We start from the raw sequence: 20,364 nt of genomic DNA on the forward strand, positions 1-20,364 counted from the left end.
TCAGATGTATGAAAATGATAAAGATAATTCCATTAAATCTTCTGCAAGTGACTACCTCATAGGAAGTGGTTTGAGTCATTCTCCCTAAAGATTCCTGTCACTCAAAGGTCTGGTCCCTAGATCTAGGACCTGCCACTCACGTGTGTTCTGATGAAACACAGAGAGCAGGACCATTGACTACCTCCGTCATCAGTTTACGTGATCCCCACAGCCCTTTCCTTCATCTTATATTTTCCATTCTGCTTTCAAATTTCCCTTTTAGTTTATTCTTTCATGAAGCTCATACACTCATTATATTGTCTTTCCTTTACCCATGCTATTAAAAAGTGTAGCACATATGGTATTTCCAATACAGAAAACACAGATACACAAAGAAAACTGTAATACAATACATTTGTATATTATCTTTATACATAGATATAAAGATGGTATAATCTTATATAATTGAAATCCCAGTTCTGTCTGGTGGCAAAAATTGTTAGTTTGTTATTTGACTTTGCTTTGAATTTCTAAAAGAGCCAGACTCTTAAAAGTTCTACCGCATTTTCTCTGAAAGTTTTCATGTCTGTCATGGGCTTTGAAAAGCCTATTTTGAAACTAAAAAATCAAGCCTTTCCTCCTGTCTTGTTTCTGTACTTCTGTACTAACAATTCACCTTGACAGCATGAGGCTAAAGAGAATAGTCCCAGGATCCAAGAAATTGGAAGGAGGTAAAAATATCAATTAATATTTAAAAATCTTATTCAGCTTTCCAGAAAACAGAATGTTTGGGATTCCTTGCCAGGAAGGAAGGGTTCAAAAGCACTTATAATCCAGAATTCCCATATCCCCAACCTTTCAATCACCTGGGTGCTCCTGCTGCAGGGTCTTAAGAGACAGGCTCAGATGACCCTGCAGGGTACCTTATTCCTCCTACTTTATTAATCTCCTATCCAAGTGAAATCACAGAAGGTATCCCTACCTGATTTATCTCCTGTCCAGTTAAAATGCATGTAAGTCACAAGAATTCCTTTTGGCCCTTAGAATCTCCGGTAGTTATTAGAGTGCAGAATCATGTCAGCAAATGGACAGGAGGCCATCCTAGGGATGGCCTAGGAGGGGATACAGGCAGGCCCAGCATGGGGAGGAAGGGGGTGGCTGAGAAGGTTCAGAAGGCATCCATATGTTGGTCTGCTAACCTGGAAAGTGGTGACATCTTCCTGGGTGAAAAAGGAGGACACTATGAAAAAATGATCACCAGAATGGAGGGCTATTCCACCTCTACTCACGTGCAAGCCAAGGCAGATCTCCACCATCAGAGTACCTTTAAAAAATTTTTTAATTGAAGTTGATACATCATTCTTAATCAGTTCCTTATGGGTCAATCAACTATTCAAATTATGCAGTGTTCTCTATGTCCTAGTCTCAAAACCAGGTGAGTGAGGGAGTTTGTTGCCACACAGGAAACATCAGGGGAGTCCCAGGACCAGAGTCAGGCTAAGGTGAATGGTCAGGACGGGAAAGACAATATTACGGCTCCGATGAGGGCAGCAATGAAGAAACTGGCGAAAAAGAAAAAGCTCAGTGACTAGGAGAGTCAAGAGGCTTTGAGAAGGAAGATTTAACCGTGGGTGTCATTTTTATTGCATTTCTAGCACATCTTTCCTTTGCATCCCAATTCTACCATAATCCACTGTGAGCTCAGGTAATGCAAACTAATTTTCATATCAGCAAAAAGGATTAAGAAGGTAAATCTCCAGAGGGAGAAAATATCCATGATGTATTTTAAAGCCGAATGGAGTATAAATGATTTTGTATCCACTCTTTTGTATTATTCATGCCTCAGCTCCCTGTCATGGCCATGAATAAATGAAATTTAACAAATGTTGTTTGGTCCACAGTGGTCCAGAATCACCCTAGAAGCTGAAGATCAGCTGCAACCCATTCCAGGAGTTCTTAGAGTATGAACGTGAAGGCCTTGGAGATAATCAAAATCAAAATTAAAAGACTTCCTCAGTCTTTTCAAGCTCCCTTTGATAAACAAAATAAATCACACGCCCACATTTAATTGCATTTAAAATTCAAGGTACATTAAGTATTGTGACAAAAAGGCAAATCAAATCAATGGAACAAAGTGTGCTGCTGTGTATTCATGGCACACGGCTCCCTTGAACTTTTACAGACCCTCCTTGGAGAACTAAGATATAGGTCAGTGATTGGTAAACTATGACCTGCAGCCTGCTTTTATATGGCCCATGAGTTAAGAATGGTTTTTACATTTTTAAATGGTGGTGAAAAAAAATCAAAAGAAGAATAATACTTCATGACATGTAAAAATTATATGAAATTCATATTTCAGTGTCCATAGATGAAGTGTCACTGGAGCCCAGCCACACTCACCCTTATTGGCCGTGGCTTGATTTTGTGCTATGGCAGCAGAGCAGAGTGTGTGCAAAAAAGATCATGTGGCCCCCAAGTCCTGAAATATCCACTATCTGGCCTTTTACAGAAAAAAAAAAAATTGTCTAGCCTTTGTAAACCAATGCTTTCTTTTAAAGATGAGAAAATTAAAACCCAAGGAGAAGAAATATCTCAAGGTCACCCACTTGGTATTCGACAGAGATATCTCTAGAACCCACTCATCTAAACTCCATGTGGGATCCTTTCTCATTATACCAAGTGGCCTGGGGTGGAGGTGAGGGGGGCTGTCCCCAGGATTACAGACAGCAAGCCTGTGACTGAACAGGCTGTAGGAACCAGAGCCACAGTTTCCAGAGTTCAGGAGCATACGTGAATAATGTGTTTCCTAAGGAGAAGAGAAGAAAAAACAAGACAAAACAACACTGAAACTAATTATGAAGGTGTACGGCAAATTCATTTTGGTCCAGCACATGCTCTACTGTGAGATCTGGCCATCTAACCTGGTCTGAACTGAATGCCGCATGTCTTTCGGTCCCAGTACCCATCCACTACTTGTACTTACTCTTACTTTGCTGCTTCCACTTAAGAACCCTCAGAAACAGAGATGTGGAATGCTTCATGTGAGGGAGGGCACTGGGAATAAACAAAAAAGATAATCTGGGAGTGAGGGAGAGAGTTGAGCTTGGTTTTCTGCTGGAGGCTACATTTTTATTTTTATTTTTTTCCGACTGGCACGCATCTTCTTTGTTTTGAATAATGGAGATAATTATACATTCAAGGGATCACACTCTAAACCCCCCAAACGATTAAGAAATCTTATTGCAGGCAATCATGAGAAAATATAAGGGAGGATTACCCAGAGAGACAATGCAAATCCTACATCTTCAAGTCCCTCGCTTAGCACAGAGACCTAATCACCATTCTCCTCTCTTTCTCATGGCTGAATTGTTTATATTCCAGGCCTCTCTCAGGGCACAGCAATGTTCTTTCCTAAACCCTGCTCATGTGTAGTCAAAGGTTCGGATGGGTCCCTCTTGGGAAACTGCTACCTCGGTGATTTTGATTCCGACCTGTAAGCTCCCATTTACCAGCAACTGGGAATAGAACAAAAGCTTGCATTATGTTCAGGCTGCAAGATTCTTTATGTAGGGAGAAAGGAACCCTGTGTATCATTTGCTCAATTCAACAAATACTTATTGGGCAGCAACCACAAAGCAGACATTACTCTAAAAGCTGGGATAAAACAGTGGAAAAAATATAATCCCTGACCTTATGGGTCTATATCTAGTCAAGCCAGATAGACAGACAAGGAAATCGGAAAATCAAATGTGTGTCATGAAGGATACGAAAAAAGTAAGTCCAGATTGTTCAGGGGTTGCCTGGCTAGAGCAAATCAATTCGAAGAGTACATGGAATTAACCAGGAAAAGAGCTTAGAGGGGGCATCTGTCAGGTGGAGGGGACAAATGTGAAGCCCTACAGATGAGAGAGGTCATGGATTGTTGAGAAAACTAGGGTGGGACTGATCAAACCTTGGGGAGGGGAACAGCAGACACGTGGATAAGGAGGGAAGATGACCAAGGATGGGGCTGGGAGTGTCAGCTGATGCCAACCAGGAAGGGTCTTGTGAGCCTTATCCTGAGGATAAGGAAGGCAGGCATTTCAGAAGACAATGCAGAGTCTCAAAAGTGTTTTAATGACAGTGGGTGATGGGATCAGATTTGCCATTATCTTCTTAACCATACCTCGCTGTCCAGGGATTATATATCTGACTCACTATGCCCTCAGTTGTATGGTGTAACAATAAGAAGAAGAAGAAGAATAGCTAATACATATTGTGTTAATATGTGCCTGGATTGTGTTAAGCACTTTACCTGAATTATATGATTTACTCCTTACGACAATCCTATGAAATAGATATTACTACTATCTGTAACTGACAAATGAGGAAACTGAGGCACAGAGATTGAGTAGCATGCCCAAGAGTGTACAATTATTAAGGTGAGGAGCTGGAATTGAAATCAAATGCAGTCTACCTCCAAAGCTCAGACTAAACATGGGCCTGTGAGTGAAAAAATCAAATACAACTTCCAACTCTGATTCTCAGTGAGATCGTGGGCTTTCACTCTCTGGTTTCCTTGTCTTTAAATAAGAAGAATGAGCTACATAACTTTCAATCCTCTTTCTCTAGTCTAATATCAAGATATTGTATTTCTCTTAGATGTCAGCAGAAAAGCAGTAGTTCAGGGTAGTCATTTGACTCTTACTGTTCTTAAGGCAAGAAATAGTTACAAGAAATCAAGCCCTGTAGAAGATTTATGATCTCTCTCGGGGATAATTCCAAAACTTTCTTCCTCTCCCCTCACTCTCTCAGTCTTCTTTCCCAAGGTTTGTGATGGAAATCCAGTGACAGAGTGATTTCCATAAACACGTGTTGATTGTCAGTGGATCGGAAAATACAATATCACTGGAACTTCCCCCCCACATGTCACTGTCATCAGGTTTTGTCTTCTTTGTGGTCCATTGACAGTGACAATAATCCAGGCTCTGTTTTCTCTCTGTCAATTACACTTTAAGGGGGTCAGGGTGAGACTTATCATTAAAGAAAAATCAACAGCTCTGAAAAAGCAGGTGTTAAAAGTTAACAAAAGGATTGAATATTCATAATGGTTAAATTGTGTTTGGTGGATTTGGCATGGCCAACAGATACCTTTTCCTGAATTTGCACCACCATCCATAATATAGAATGGAAGTCGTGATTGGCAAAAAAAACGGTTAGAGAAAGGTAGAGGACCATCCTATTTTAGTGTCTTCAGAATGCCAGGGGACTATCCATGCTCAGTTGGCTTTTGATACTGGAAAGATAACTCAGTGGTCTCAGCTTCAGAATTCTTAGACTTTGTGGAACCACAGGTCTAAAATCTTGGCAAGCCTGAGTCATGGCTTCAGTCTCTGTCTCCTTAGAAAAAAATCTGAAGAGCAAGTGATTTATGGTTTTTCTTCTTCTAGAAGAGCTCTCCAACCCCTGGCCACTGAATGGACTTTGAAATATGCCCACAGGGATCCTTTATCCACAGACAATCTCTGAGTGCTTATTATTCACTTTACTAGTGTAGAAGCTCTTTAATCATTGTCTCTGCATTTGCTTTAATCTAGAAACTGTCAATTTATTAGCTCATAATGTGCCTGAAGCTTTTCACCATCTTACTGGAGAAAGACTTGTATAAATCCAGGAGATGATTCTAAAAAAGTCAGATTGATATGAGATAAGGATATGAAGAGACAAAATAATATAGCAATTAGAGCACAGAACTAAAGTTTATTTCTGAAAGAAAAGCATTCTATATTTTGTTTCAAGAGGAGTAAAACCATTTTTAACTCCATCTAGTAATAACTGATGAGTGAGTAAAAGAATTATTTTTTATAAACATGAAATTATCCATTACAAAGGATTTTCAGCACCAAAGTTTTAGGAAGTTACCCAGAGTGCACACTGGAGGGATACTCCTGAAAATGAAAGTGGTTAAGAAATCAAAGACCATGAGCTACAAATATATATATATGTATATATATATTTCTGAGGTTGAAAAATCTCAAATGTGTGTGTATATACATATGTGTGTGTGTGTGTGTGTGTGTGTGTGTGTGTGTGTGTGTGTGTTTTCATGGAGAATAATCAGAGCATCAAGAAAAATAATGTTCAGGATACAAAGATAAGTAAGGAGCCCAGCATAGCACAAGAGCAAAGCAGCATAGAGTGCACATGCTATAGAGAAGATGGCAAAAAAGAGTCCAGAGAGAAGGGACTGAAAGAGTGACTCCACCTTGAAATAAAACTGTGGAATACTTGGCTTCCAGATGACCAAAAGACTGATCACAGCTAGTCTAATAGCTATAATCACTACAAACTCTACCTATGACATTCCTGATCTGTTGCTGTCTTCCATCTTTCTCCCAGCGTGGTTTTATTATCAAGTAAAATGTTTGCTTCTTTCTTTTTCCTTACAGAAGAGACCTTTACAATTACCTAGTCCAATTCATTCACTTTACAAATGAGGAAACCAGGATCCCGAGAGGTTAAAGTGAATTGCTCAGTCACCTAGATGGAGAGTACCATAGACAGGACTAAAATCCTGAATCTTCTAATTCCCAAACCACACTTCATTGCAAGAGCCCATTCTTCCTCTGAAATAATTACCACTTTCCTCTTCATCATAGTGGTAATTTCTGCAAAGGCAGAGAAATACTGTGGGTGATTCTCAAACATTGGATGTTTAAATTAGCATTTGGGAACTATATATCTACATAGAATTACTGGAAGTTGGAAGGAATACAAAATCATCACCTTTACTTTTAATAGGGTCTCAACACAATCTTCCAGCATACTTGCTTAAAATTAGTTCTTCCTTCCCTGTCAATTAGCCATCTTGTTTTTATTTTCTTACCAGAGATAGAATTTAATGATTCAAAGGATCTTGGAGATCACCTAGACTTACTTTCTTATCTTATAAATGAGAAAGCTGAGGTTCAAAAAGGATACCTGACCAAATCACAAAATACTCGAATTTGAAGAAGCAACAATATTTATTCAACTTTTTTTTTTAATTTAGAGAAATAGAAGTACTTAACTATTATAACACCTGTATTTCTCACTACCTATAATTAATAATTCTTCATATTTTGCTATATTTCTTTCAAATATTTTATATAAGAAATAAAACTATGCAGATACAGTTGCAATACATTTTTCCCAACCCCTAGTCTTACTGACATCCTTATCAACCCAAGGACAGCCAATATTAGAAATTTGTGAATCCTTGCAATCTACTTTGTATAATTTAACATACACATATAGATATCAATGGGCAATGTATATTCCCAGCTAGTGCCAGGGGATTAGGGACATTAAATCAAAACTATTCTGATTTTGTTTGATTGTGTGTTATTCTTCCTAGAAATATTTAATAGAAAACTACTGTAAGACAACAAAATTGTAAACAGTTTCAATCTAATAGACCCATTTAACAGGTCAGAGAGGTTAAGTGACTTGCCCCAAGTGACACAATGTCACCATCCAACTAGAACTCAGATGTTTTCCCCCTACACCCATCTCCACTTATCTTTTCACTAGAAAACCCCACCTGATTGTCTCTTTCCCCTTAAGTCCTCTGGATGTTTTTCTTCATCATTTTCAGAAAGCCACATTTCCCTCCCATACCTCCCTTCAGAAAAGAAACAATTCTGGGGTTGAGAAATCTCATACCAGAAACAATATACTCTTTAACTTCACACTTTGTTCTGAACAGCAGGGCAGCCAAGCAGACACCAGGCTCACACACCATTATGAATCTGTCAGCAATTAGAATTCTAAACCCTATTCGGTTTTTACTTGCTTCAATCAACTTGTCACTGCAGTGAGGATTATCTACTTTCTCAACATAAACATCAACAGAAGTGAGTGCAATGGCTTGCGTCCTTGGCGACGGCACCGCCAGGGAGAATGTTAAATAGAACATTCTGCAGACAGGAGGGATCTGGGGCCTTAATGGGCCATAATTAGAGGGGCAGAGCCTACACTAGCCTTTGTGTAAGGCTCCAGAATTCCCCTCCTTAGGATGGGGAGACATCTTGGGACATGCAAGGAGACTGCTGTTGTCTGCTTCTCCCTTCTCTGTTTCCTGAGCTAGAGAAAGAAAGGGAAAAGAAGAAAATGTATCCCTGCAATGTTTTCACTCAAAACCAAAGGACTTTGGGAGTCATGCCATTCAACCCCCTTATTTAAAGGATTAGGAAGCTGAGATCCAGAGAGGGAAGGCTGTGGCCAAGGTCGAACCCATGAGCCCAGTGTCCTGACTCCCAATGCTGAGCCCTGCTCCCTTCAGGGGGAGTAGAAAGGTTCTGAGTCATAAGCCACATTCTAACCCAAATACCCAATGATGCAAAAGACCAAGCAACACAGTGCCACGATATGAGGACAGGGCAAGCCCACGGTGCCAGGGTCACCGAGAGAAGAGATTCACTCCACCTCAAATCCATTGTGAAGACAGAGAGTGTGTAAGTACACAAGTAGCAATTAATTTGATTCCTTTCAACAAGTTATTTTTTTAAGGATTATCTAAGGAACTTAGAGTTAGGTGGGTCAAGACAAAGAAAGTTTGGTATCTTCTACTACTAAAAAGAGCTAAATTATGTATACTAACTTATTTAATCTTCATACCAACTTTACGAGGTTAGTACTATTATTTAAGTCTTTATTTTACAGATGAAGAAACTGAAGTATGGAGGGTTGGGTACCTTGTTCATGTTTATGCATGTGGTAATGGCAAAACTAAGATTGGAACCTAGATGGACTGGCTCCAGAGGCCCCACGCTTAACCACAAGAGTAGGGTGACAAACCATCCTGATTTCCTGGGACTGTCCCCATTTTAGCAATCAAAGTCCCATATCCCAGGAAACCCGTCAGTCCTGGACAAACTGGGACAGTTGATCACCCTACGCATAACTATCCTGACTCTGTGGTTTGTCAACAATTCAACCCAAGCCTCAAAAAATGATCCAGTTAGTCTGGTTGCCATATCCATCTTCAAGCCTTGGGAGGCTGAACTCACAGGGAAGAACTTAAATATTCATAGGTGCCAAGTACTCTTATGAGCAATTTTGAGGCTTTATGTTATTTACATTCTCACAAGCACCCTAGAGGAGGTATATGGATAAGAAAACAAAGGATCCGAGAGGATTGGATCAGTTGCCTAAGATCTTAGTATTAGCAAGTTTAAAGCTAAGATTTGAACCGAGGCAAGGAGGAAGATCTTGGGACTTCTTTATAGAGAAATAGCTAAAATGAGGGAGTCTCAAAATCTGAAAGTCTTACCTACTTGGTGTTTTTTTCTGGATGTGGGAATTCACACCTAGAAAATTAGATATAACTCTTTGAGAATTCCCTCTTTCTGAGTAGAGTTTTGTGCTTCCTCCTTCTGACTCAGCCATGGGATATAGCATCAGCGGGCCACAAGTTGGCACCAACACCCTCAATGCCCTCCCCATCTCCATGCTGTGTCCACCCTACTTCCCCCTCTTTGATGATCACTCTCCTGCCATTGTGTGCATGTAAAATTCTTACCCATCCTTTAAGATCTGGTCATATACTACCATCCCCAAAAGCCTTCCTTGGACTTAGTTTAAATTAATCCTTCTCTCTTCTTCTTTCCCTTAGCCATCTTAAACCTTTTAAAATTAGGTATCCCAATCTGTCTTATTCTAAAGTCACAGTGTGCAAGGGTGGGAGAGGGCCATGCCTGGCTCTCTTGTTGTGTTAGGGACTCCACCTCAGCATTATCTTATTTCCTCTCTCAGTAGTTCACAGGACAAGAGACAGCACCTGCACACAGCCCGTAGTTTGACAGCCTCTTGAATGAATATATGTATACATCAGTGTGTTTAGTTATAAACTATGATGTTTGTACATGGAGATTTGGATAAGGAAAACAATATCTCGGATGTTTGTGTATGTCAGAGGATAATTTCTTTGGCACTTCTAGGCTCGGTTTTACTCCCAAACTAAAGCAAACGATTAAGGCAATTGGCTCAATGTTTGTAGTAGGTACCTAAGTCTATAAAACTTATCTAAAGTATCTTTGCAAAATTACTTAGAGTTAAGAATAATGATTATTAAATGGTCTAATAGAAATAAATACAGGGCAAGGAGTTAGTTTCCACTTTCTCGGTAATGACCCAAACTCACTGCGTAAACTTTGGTCCTCTTTTTGCCCAAACTGTAGGATGATGGTGGTAGAATTACATGATTTCTAGGATCCCCTCCAACTCTACATGCCTATAATCCAATAATTCTAATAATTAGAGCAAGTCTTCCCCCACAGGGACATTCTGTTTCCTACTGTAGCCTTGGCATTCAGAACATTCTGGTTGAGTAGTAGTATCAATAACAGTCAAGGACCAGTCAAAGCCACTGAGGAAGAAAAGGGTGTTCTGTTTGAAGAAAGGAAGCCAGAGATTCTGGAGGGACATGATGTGTGAAATGCAGGCTGGGGGTTAATGAGTTTGAGGCGTGAAAACCCAAGCTTCAGGGCCGCATTCTCTGGCAGTGTTGAGCACGGCGTGTCTCCATGCCCTCTGTGGCCGAGTTCTATTTTAGAATGTACTCGAGCTTGAATCCTCTTAACACAGCTGTGACTGTCTGTTAAATTTTAGGCATGGTTCTCCATTCAAGCAAATGGCTCTTGGTCTTACATTGCCAGACCTGGGGAAAAGCAGCTAGAGGACGGCAGACCTGGAAACTGTCAGAGAATTGATTGGTAGTGAAAGAGGTGTATTTATTGAGATTGAGACGTAGTCAGCTTAGCCCAATGGACCAGGGTACAGAGAAGATTGTTCTATGAAGGTCAGAAGCAAATGGGATGGGGAAGTCTCGCTGGACAGCCCCACCCACCAAGAAATGTTTCATTCAGCATTTGAGGGCCCCTTAAGCCTCCTTAGCCATTAACGTTCCTTTCTAGCTAAGACACACCTCTTGAGACCTTAACCCATGGAAAAAATGAGAGCACAGTTGAGTCGTTTCACCATGCTCCCACCCTTCTCCCTTCTGGAATCCCTTCCAGGGCCCAAAGTGCCGAGCTGTCAAGTCTTGCCCTGAATGCTTTGGTTAAGTGGATGCCCAACCCAACTGAGGAAGCTGTGTCAGGGCTGGGTTAAGCCCTCCAGCTGCTGGGAAGAGCAGAAGTGGTCACCACGGAAAGAAGCCCCTCATCAATCTTGTAGTGACTCACAAGATCACTGGGGTGTACAGGGGACTAGAGTCCCTGGAAAGACTACACCTTTTTCCTTGAGAAGAGATGACTGCATTCTTGAAAACCAAGGCAGCTGCTTCTAAAACGGAGTGAAAATAGCCAGGGTTGCTTCTGCCTCCTGAATTTAGGCCTAGATGCTATGTGCCCTGAGACTGTGAAGGCAGGAAGGTCCCCATTTGTGTGGATTTTGCTACTGCAGCCAGTTCTATTTGACACAATTCAATGTCAGAGGGAGAAGAGAACTCTGGGTGTTACCTAGTCAAACTCTTATTTTTTAAAGGAATAACTGAGGGGCCAGGGGGTGAATAACATGTCCAAGGTCCATATTGTGAATCAGTGGGAAAGCCAGGACTAGAATCAAGATTTTGCACTCCAGATCTGTTACCCCTTCCACAATCCTAGGGTCAGAGTGGATTTTTTGTGAAGCTAATAAAGATTAAATTTCAAAATACATCCCTTAATGGGTCCATTCTGAGGCTGTGAGAGGGGCCCTAGCAATGTACTCCCATGGCCATTTTTCTTTCCTTTTTTTCCTTAATTTTCAAAAGTAAATTTTATTTAACTGAAATTGGTTTAAAGTGCTGTTCCTTTCCATTTTGTCTCTCCCTTTATCACTCGTCCCCTCAAGTTGGGTGTCAGAATGACCATGGGCATTTGTGAGATATGGTTAAAGGAACGTTGAGGTAGGTTAGCATTTAGCTGTGGTTAAGCAGGTAGGATAAAATTATATGGTTCCCACTCACTTTCATGAAGAGTTAAGTTATCCCTTATCTTGATTTAAGACTGGCCTCCACTTCCGTAACCAACTAGCAACAAGATTCAAAGAAAGGGCAAGACCAAAGTTCAGCTCCTATGAAGATACAAATGCTCCCTCAAGCATCTGGCACAGGAAACATGAGGGTATTGGAGAAGAACAACCGTTAAAATATGTAGAGTCAGGAGGTAGTACGTGAAAATTCTTCCAAATCTCATATCTCATATGTGGAAGAAACTTGATGAATATTTTCCATTATCAACAATGAATTGTAAAGCTGAATGAAACTTTTCAAAACTATTAATAATAATTTTATGAAAATACACTTCAATAAACTGAAGAAAAAATGAATTAACTATTCTCCTTATGGAAATTTTTTTTTTCCTGTTTAAAAAGCACAATTTATTGCTTTTAGTATATTCACAGAGTTGTGCATCCATAGCCATCAATGATTTTAGAATATTTTCTTCATCCCAGAAAGAAACCTTGTACCCTTTAGCTGTCACTCCCACCCTCCCCACCCCCCAGCCCTGGGCAACCACTGATCTACTTTCTGTCTCTGTGGATTTACCTCTTCTGAACATTCATGCACATGGAATCATACAACATGTAGTCTTTTATGACTGGCTCCTCCCACTCAGCATCATGTTTTTAAGGTTCATTCATGGTGTAATTTGCATCAGTGTTTCATTCCTTTTTATGGCTAAATAATACTCCACGGTGTGGATTACTCAAGACCGTCTTCCTTGGTTATCCTTGGAAAGACCAAGGTGGATGGTCTGAGGGAACCTCACTCCTGGACCCCAGACCTCCTCAGGTGGAACAGCCTTTGAGGATCAAATGCAGAAGGAGACACAGATCTTTTTTTTACTTTCTTTTTTTTTTTTTTTTGGCCGGGCCGCTCGGCATGCAGAATCTTAGTTGCCCGCGTGGAAGCACGGAGTCCTAACCACTAGACCTCCAGGGAATTCCCTTTTTTTTTTTTTTTTTTAACTTTCTTAAAAAACAATCTGTATAAGTGAAATAGGTACCAAATCTCAGCATTATCATTTTACTCTGCTGTTGCAGCCCACACTGTTGACTTCTGGTTTAGGACCCAAGGCCATCTGCTCCCCTTGTCGTAGGAAGATGTAGTCAAATAATATGCAGTCACAATGAGTATGAATGAAGTATTATATAAGTGTGCTAATTAACAAAGGTATTATGTTATTTTCTGAATTTTTAATTTTGTAGTAAATTTCAGGTTTGTAATATCTATATTTTTTCATTTTTTTTCTTTTTTTTTTAAGAAAGGAATGTGTTGGATTTCAGGCTGATTTTTTTTTTTTAATTTATTCATTTTATTTTTATTTTTGGCTGTGTTGGGTCTTTGTTTCTGTGCGAGGGCTTTCTCTAGTTGTGGCAAGCGGGGGCCACTCTTCATCGCGGTGCACGGGCCGCTCACTATCACAGCCTCTCTTGTTGCGGAGCATAGGCTCCAGATGCGCAGGCTCAGTAGTTGTGGCTCACGGGCCTAGCTGCTCCGTGACATGTGGGATCTTCCCAGACCAGGGCTCGAACCTGTGTCCCCTGCATTAGCAGGCAGATTCTCAACCACTGCACCACCAGGGAAGCCCTATATTTTTTAATATTGATTGGGATATTTGATTGGGATGTATTTTGCCATTCAAAAACATTCATTTTTATGCCTAATTTTGTATTTATAGCATTACAGTCTTTTCTTCTCAAAGAGAGCCCCCTTGTCACATAAACTGCATAGAATCTGGATCTGTCTCCTGCCTGAGATACCTCTTTAATGAGTTTGCATTAATCACAGTATTACTGAAAATGATAGGAAATATCCTGGGTGGGTTTTGTGGATCAGGAACCCATTACTACTGCACAATCATGCTAGCATGATCCTCACTGGAATTTAGCAATTTAGAAGAGTGTTCGGAGTCATTTGCGTTGTGCACGAGAGCAGTTCCCAATGCCAATTCATTGGGGTCAGTTTCACTGCCGGTAACGGAAGCAAAGGCCTCATAAGACTTCACTATTACTCATCAGTGTTATGTCTGTCTACACCTATCTCCCAAGTAAACAAACCACTTAATCTCATTTCCTTTTACCACATTCAATTCATCTTCCAAATATGCGCACTTGCAAAATATGTCTGGGGGACAGGTTATTCTACCCCATTTTAAAGAAGGAGAAGACTCAATGATAGGGGTGAGTTATTGACATTCAAATTACTCAATTCCATCTCTGATATGTTCTCTACTCAAAGAGTTGCTGTGAGGGGCAAATAAAATAATGAGTATGAAATATCCTAACCCAGACACTGGCACATGAGTGCCCGGTAAATGTTAGTTTAATGTTGGATGATTCTTTACCGATAGGTAAGCATTTGCCAACTTGGGTTCATGACGTACCCAGATGCTTGGAGGTATTTCTGCAGTTCCTTGAAAGAAAATGTGGCCACCGTACACAAGCTTCAGATCTCTCTGCTCCAAAATGAACCATGGATTTTAAACCTAAAGCAAGAAACCCAACTCATTACTTTTTTGCAAACTTGAGTGGTCAGGGAACTTTACTGAGAAAGATTTGCAAGGTGATACGTCATCAGAAAACCTAACTTGACTGTCAACTTCCCTACTTCCTAATTGCATGACCTTGGTCAAGTCATTCTATTTATTTCTATTTTGATTTCTTTACCTGCAAAACAAGGATATTAATAACCTATAAGCCTGTAAGAAAATCATAAGATACTATATGGTAAATTTGGAGACATATAGACAATGAGTTATTATTTTTTGCACCATCAAAGTAAAACGGAGAACTAAAGCAAAGCACAGATAATTTGTCTCACGTTCCTCCTTTCACAAGCCCCATCACTTTTTTCCTCAGAATTACTAAGTGCAGACAAGTGTGACACACTTCATATGATTCCAGAACAGAATGTAAATGTTTATAACCTGGATAAGGTAGAAGTAAATGCATGTTTGATAAAAGGCAAAAAAATAAGAGTTGCTGGAGAAATCTAGAGTTATCTCATCAACATCTTTATTTTCACAGAGGGGAGATGAAATAGAAACTAAAATTGACAGAGAAATAGAAGTGAAAATGTATTATTTAAGTAACAAATTTTATCAATAGAAAAGTGAAAATAAACAGGTAGAGAGGAAAGAGAAGTGTGAAGGATAGTGTATGTGAACTAAGTCTGGTCCTTTCATAGAAGACAGTCAACAGATAATATCTGATATTGATGAATCAATATAGAGAAATAGAAACATATTTTTCAAAGTTATGAAGGTCACTACCAGCAGAACCAGAAAGAAAGGCTCTTAAGATAAGTTACCACTAAGCTGGAAGTGGGAAGAGGTGAGTTGGGAAGCTGTTGGTTTCCAACAAAACTCTTTGGTATCATTGGATTTTCTTTACCATTTGATAAAATATGAGAGGGAAAAAAAAACCTCAAAAAGGCATGTGTTCTTTTTTATCTTTGGTGGCATCAGTATAAGCTCAGATATTCAATATTGCTATTATTATTTCATTTTCAGCATCTTTTTCTTTATTCCTATACCTGTACTATTCAATAGGATAGCCACTAGACACTTGTGGCCACATGAAGTTAAATTCGTTAAAATAAAACAAAATTTCAGTTCCTAAGTTTCATCTGCCATATTTCATGACAAATGGCTACTGTGTTGGACAGCATAGAATTCTGGAATTTTCCATTACTGCAGAAAGTTCTATACCCTCACTCTAAGCAATTTCATCCACACTAAAGGTTTCAGCTACCGCTCATCCTTGGATGGCTCCCTGGCCTTTATCTCAAGCCAAAGATCTTGTCTCCTGAGCAACGTACCTTCACGTGTACCTGTTGATGAGACAGGAATATTTTCACTTATGTCCCACAGCCCTTCATACTCAACTTATCCAAATCTGAACATGTTTTAGTTCCTGTGGAAGTCATTTTTGCTTCCTACATTCTCCACCTCTCCTGTTGGAATCATCATCTGAAAAGTCACTAGAATCAGTTGGCTGGTGTCTACTGCTTGCAGTTCACTTTCCCTGAAGCTGATGTCAGCCTGGGGGAGCCTCAGCTCATCTCTTCTTCCTGATACACTCCTTCTGGCCAGAATACCTACCAGGTCATCACGTTCTGCTTATTCTAGGTGTGGCCCACACTTCTGGTAAACTAGCTACATTCTAAAGCTGTCAAGCTCCTGGCTGGTGCTCTGGCCATCACTCAGCTAGTCTTCTTTATGATTTTTTTTTTTTACCCCAGGAAAATGCCATTCCTCACTTTCTGTAATGATGACACATTCTGAGTGTTGCTATGTATTTAACCACAACAAAGTCTGGGAATAAAAAGACTTTTGGTAAAATCAAAATACTATTTCTTTCTAAAGTCAGGGAGAAGGCCTAAGTGGGTATGCTGCTCTATAAAACCAGACTACAAAAAGGCAGTGTTTTCCTGGAAGCTTAAACAAGTGCTACTGACATGGATTGAAACCGAAATGTCTATGAGATCAGCATCATAAAACACATTTACCAATTACCTAGGTAAATGTGTGTGGTGGAGGAGAAATGTGGATAACTTCAAGGAGTTTATAATCAGGCTGAAAAATAGTTCCACAGTTATCTTAAATATGTCAGGTTGAGGATTCAGTAAAATGGCCAGCTCAACATCTCTTCCAACCCTGTTTTAGTGGGCTTTTTTTTTTTTTTTTTTTTTTTTACTGCAGAAGTTAGAAAGCTAAACATTACAATTCTCAGATTCCTTTGTAGCTAGATTCTGGATATTATTAAGTTCTAGGTTAATCCAGGTCTTCTACCAATGAGTACAGAATCTTGGCCAAGTTTCTTAGCCTCTTTGTACTTTTACTTTCCTCATTTCAAGATGGAGGTTTGACATTAATATTATATTGAGAGATTTATTCCAGGATTCATTGATGTAATGAATACAAAGACATTAGCACCCTGCTTGGTACCTATAGATACTCAATAAATTCTTGCAATCACTATTAAGAGGAATAACGGAATGCTCTTCCCATGTCCTACTTCAGAGTAAGTAAGGAGGAAGGGGGCAGAAGTTGTCGTATTCATTTTGCTGGTACAGATCTAGCAGATGTAAAGAGGCTCTGAAGCCAACAGTTCCAGGAAAAAACTCCTGGTTGTTGAATTGTAGCTAAGGGGCTGTGTTCCTGGTACCTGCTATTGTGATAGCAGCCTCCTGATTGCCTAGCTTCTCGTGTATGGCAGAGATAACTATCCCTCGGGTGCGCCAGTTTTGCAGTTTTGTTCTGGGAATCACTTCCTGAGTCCCAGCCTGTGCCTCCAGCCTTTGTAACAATGTTGTAAATACTTAATTCCATGTATTAAAACACTTTGTGTTTAAAATTGTGAAATGGTTTCTATTATGTGGAAAGGTACCCAACCTGATATAGGCAAAATGGAAGACGGCATCATGTGTCTACCACTAGGAAGCTGTGGTGGCTCTGTGAGACAATGTGTGAGAGTAACTGGATCACACCCCTACTCCAGATATGTTTCCTCAGTTATAAACTAGAAAGTAGTCTTGAAGCAGAACATGGAAATGGAATTCCATTTACTCTGCCCACTAGGAGGCATTTTCTTCAGCATCGCCTTCCAGGACCACCATGGAGAAGATGCCACAGCTGCCCACTTCCAGGTGATGCAGCAAATCATGCAGAGCCATCTATGAATCAGGTTCATTTTTCTTGCCTCAGTCTATTGATTGCAGGGAACTCTCCATGAAGCCATAGGTGTAGGTTGAGAGAGAAGAAAATGTAGTAGGAATAGGTACCATTGTTCACTTACTCATGCAGCTTGCTTGGCCCTCTGGACCTACTTGAGCCTTATCAGGTATATGTCACCTCCAACTGATAAGAGAGTGCTGCTGTGTATGCCTAAACTTAAGACTTGGTGGGTCAGACCACATCCAGTTCATCATGGGCAGATTAGGCTGCACTGCAACTTGATGGTGTGTGGTCAAGTGTTCAGTCTCTACGAGGGCCCAGTAGCAATCCAAAAGGAAAACTGTTATCTAAAAGAATGGGATATCTTTGCCTAATATCCTAAGCTCTATCCAGTGATTCATCTGGAGGTGCTGGCCAAAGGTTCCCTGCAGCATTTCTATCTGCCACAGAGATTTTAAGCACCATTGGATCTACTGGGGATATAGTCCAAGTGACAAAGTAGCTTTCACAGCAGACTGGACCAGTTGCAGAGCCTTTTCCTTTTCTGTCCCCTACTCAAAACTAGCAGCCTTTGGGATTACTTGATCAATAGGTTCAAATAGCAGACCTAAAGGAGATAAATGTTGCCTCTATAATCTGAGGAACCCCATTAAGCATGGTGGCATTTTTCAGTGATAAGAAAGCAGAAATTTGCCATTTCCCTTAGGAGGCATATCTTAACATGTCCCAGACCACTGACACCCTGGAAAAATCACCAATGTGACTTTTGGTGATATAAGCCTCAGAATTTGGAGAGATTTGTGTCACACAAGTTTTGGAATAGTTTCTACTTCCTGTTCACCTGGTTAGGTCATCACATGATAGCATCAGGAAAACAGACCAATGCCATGTTTTACAGAACACAGAGGTGATCAAGTTTCCTATTGACTAGAATATGACATAGGTTTAGGAGGTTGATGTACATTGCTGGTCCTAACACCTGGCAGTAAACTGCCACTGATGATTTTTAATATCAAGTAAAAAGAAAAAAAAAAAAAACTTGCCAGATCAATAACTGGCAATACCAGGTGCCAGGGAATTTATTGTTTCACTCAAGTGAAAAAAAAATAAAACACATCTGGATCAACAATTGTAGTCAGAGTCAGTACGTGATTAAATGTACAATAATCTATTCTCATTCTGCATTGTTTCTAGACTTATAACCAAATTCAGCTTCTAACAAATAAGTAAAAGAAATACTATTCATGAGAAGGTGCAAAGTGCCCCTAAATAATTTTGAGGTTTTGCCAATTCATACTAACAGAAAACATGTATGGGAAATGATTCGAAGCGTATTAGATCTAGGTGGCAGCAATATAATGTTGGGACAAACAAAATGTTATTGATTAGAGGGCACCAGGATAAGATTTTGAATTCGATGTGTTTGAGTCACTAAAAATGGCTCCAACAGGGGGGCCTGGCGCGGGGAGCGCGGGCGCGCAGAGAGCCACGCGGGCGCGGGGCCTGATGCGAAGGGACCCGCAGTGTGAAGGCGGCGCGGAGGGTGTGCAGGCGGATGGACTGCCACCTGCCCAGGGAGGCCCTCGCCAGGGCCTGCGCCTACAGGGACCGCCAGGGACCCGGACCGGTACTGCCCCTCGTACAAGAGCCGGCAGTCCAGCAGCCCAGGGCTCCTGTCCCGGCTGCGCTTGGAGAAGGGCGCAGACTCACCTGAGCGTGTAGTTGCTGCCATGCGATGGGGCTTGGTCCCGTCTTGGTTCAAAGGAGCTGATCCTTCCAAGCTGCAGTTCAACACTCCCAGCTGTTGTAGTGACACCATAACGGAGAAACGGTCCTTCAAGGTGCCTCTGGGAAAAGGAAGACGCTGTGTTGTTTCAGCAGATGGATTCTGTGAGCGGCAGCCGTGTCAGGCAAGAAGCCAGAGGCAACCCTACTTCATCTACTTCCCCCAAATCAAAACAAAGGTCAGAGAGCGTGGGTGCTGCATAGGGACCTGAGGACTGGGAGAAAGTCTGGGACAGCTGGAGGCTGCTGACAATGGACGGGATCTTTGACGGCTGGGGGCTGGGGTTGGAGGGGGTACTTGTATTTTTACACCATCATCACAGCGGACTCCTGCAAAGGCTTGAACGCCATCCACCCCAGGCGGCCTGCCATATTAGATGGAGAGGAGGCAGTCTCTAAGTGGCTGGACTTTGGTGAGGTCTTAGCTCAAGAAGCTCTGAGGTTTAGCCACCCCACAGAGAACATCACCTTCCATCCAGTCTCTCCCTTGGTGAACGACTCCCGAAACAGCAGTCCTGAGTGTCTGCTTCCTGTTGACTTACTGGTCAAAAAGGAGCATCAGCCAGAAGATACTGCAATGGCTGGCCACAAAGTCACCCAAAAAGGAAGACCCCCAAAACACTCCAAAAGGTAGAGTCAGATGTGCCCCAGTGGTCCAGCTGGTTCCTGCGGAAGAGCCTCCCCCGCCCCGCCCCCGCCCCCCGCCCCCCTCCCCCCTCCCCCCTCCCCCCTCCCCGCCGAGAGGCGGGGCAGGACTCCTGGAGCGATGGCTGAAGCGGAAGAAGGAGGGGCTGGGTTGCTTGGGAGGAGGTAGCACAGTGTTAAAGGGTTGTGGCTTCTTGGGGGAGTGGCTGTCCTGGTTGAGACCAGGAAACCCCCCAGTGGGGTGGGTGGGCAACCTGGGAAGAAGAATGGC

The 20,364-nt window shown here is 41.3% G+C and overlaps 1 pseudogene across 1 annotated transcript in view; it reads left to right on the top strand.

Moving 5' to 3' along the window:
• LOC309629511 (abasic site processing protein HMCES pseudogene) overlaps positions 1-20,222 on the top strand; it is a 41,533-nt pseudogene extending 21,311 nt beyond the window's left edge. The window contains exon 2 of the transcript XR_014249488.1: positions 1-20,222. This exon is cut by the window's left edge and continues 12,489 nt beyond it. The product of XR_014249488.1 is annotated as an abasic site processing protein HMCES pseudogene (transcript).
• The last annotated feature ends 142 nt before the right edge of the window (positions 20,223-20,364 follow it).

This window comes from Balaenoptera borealis, assembly GCF_965194805.1.
Source record: "Balaenoptera borealis genome assembly, chromosome: 5".
NCBI lineage: Eukaryota > Metazoa > Chordata > Mammalia > Artiodactyla > Balaenopteridae > Balaenoptera > Balaenoptera borealis.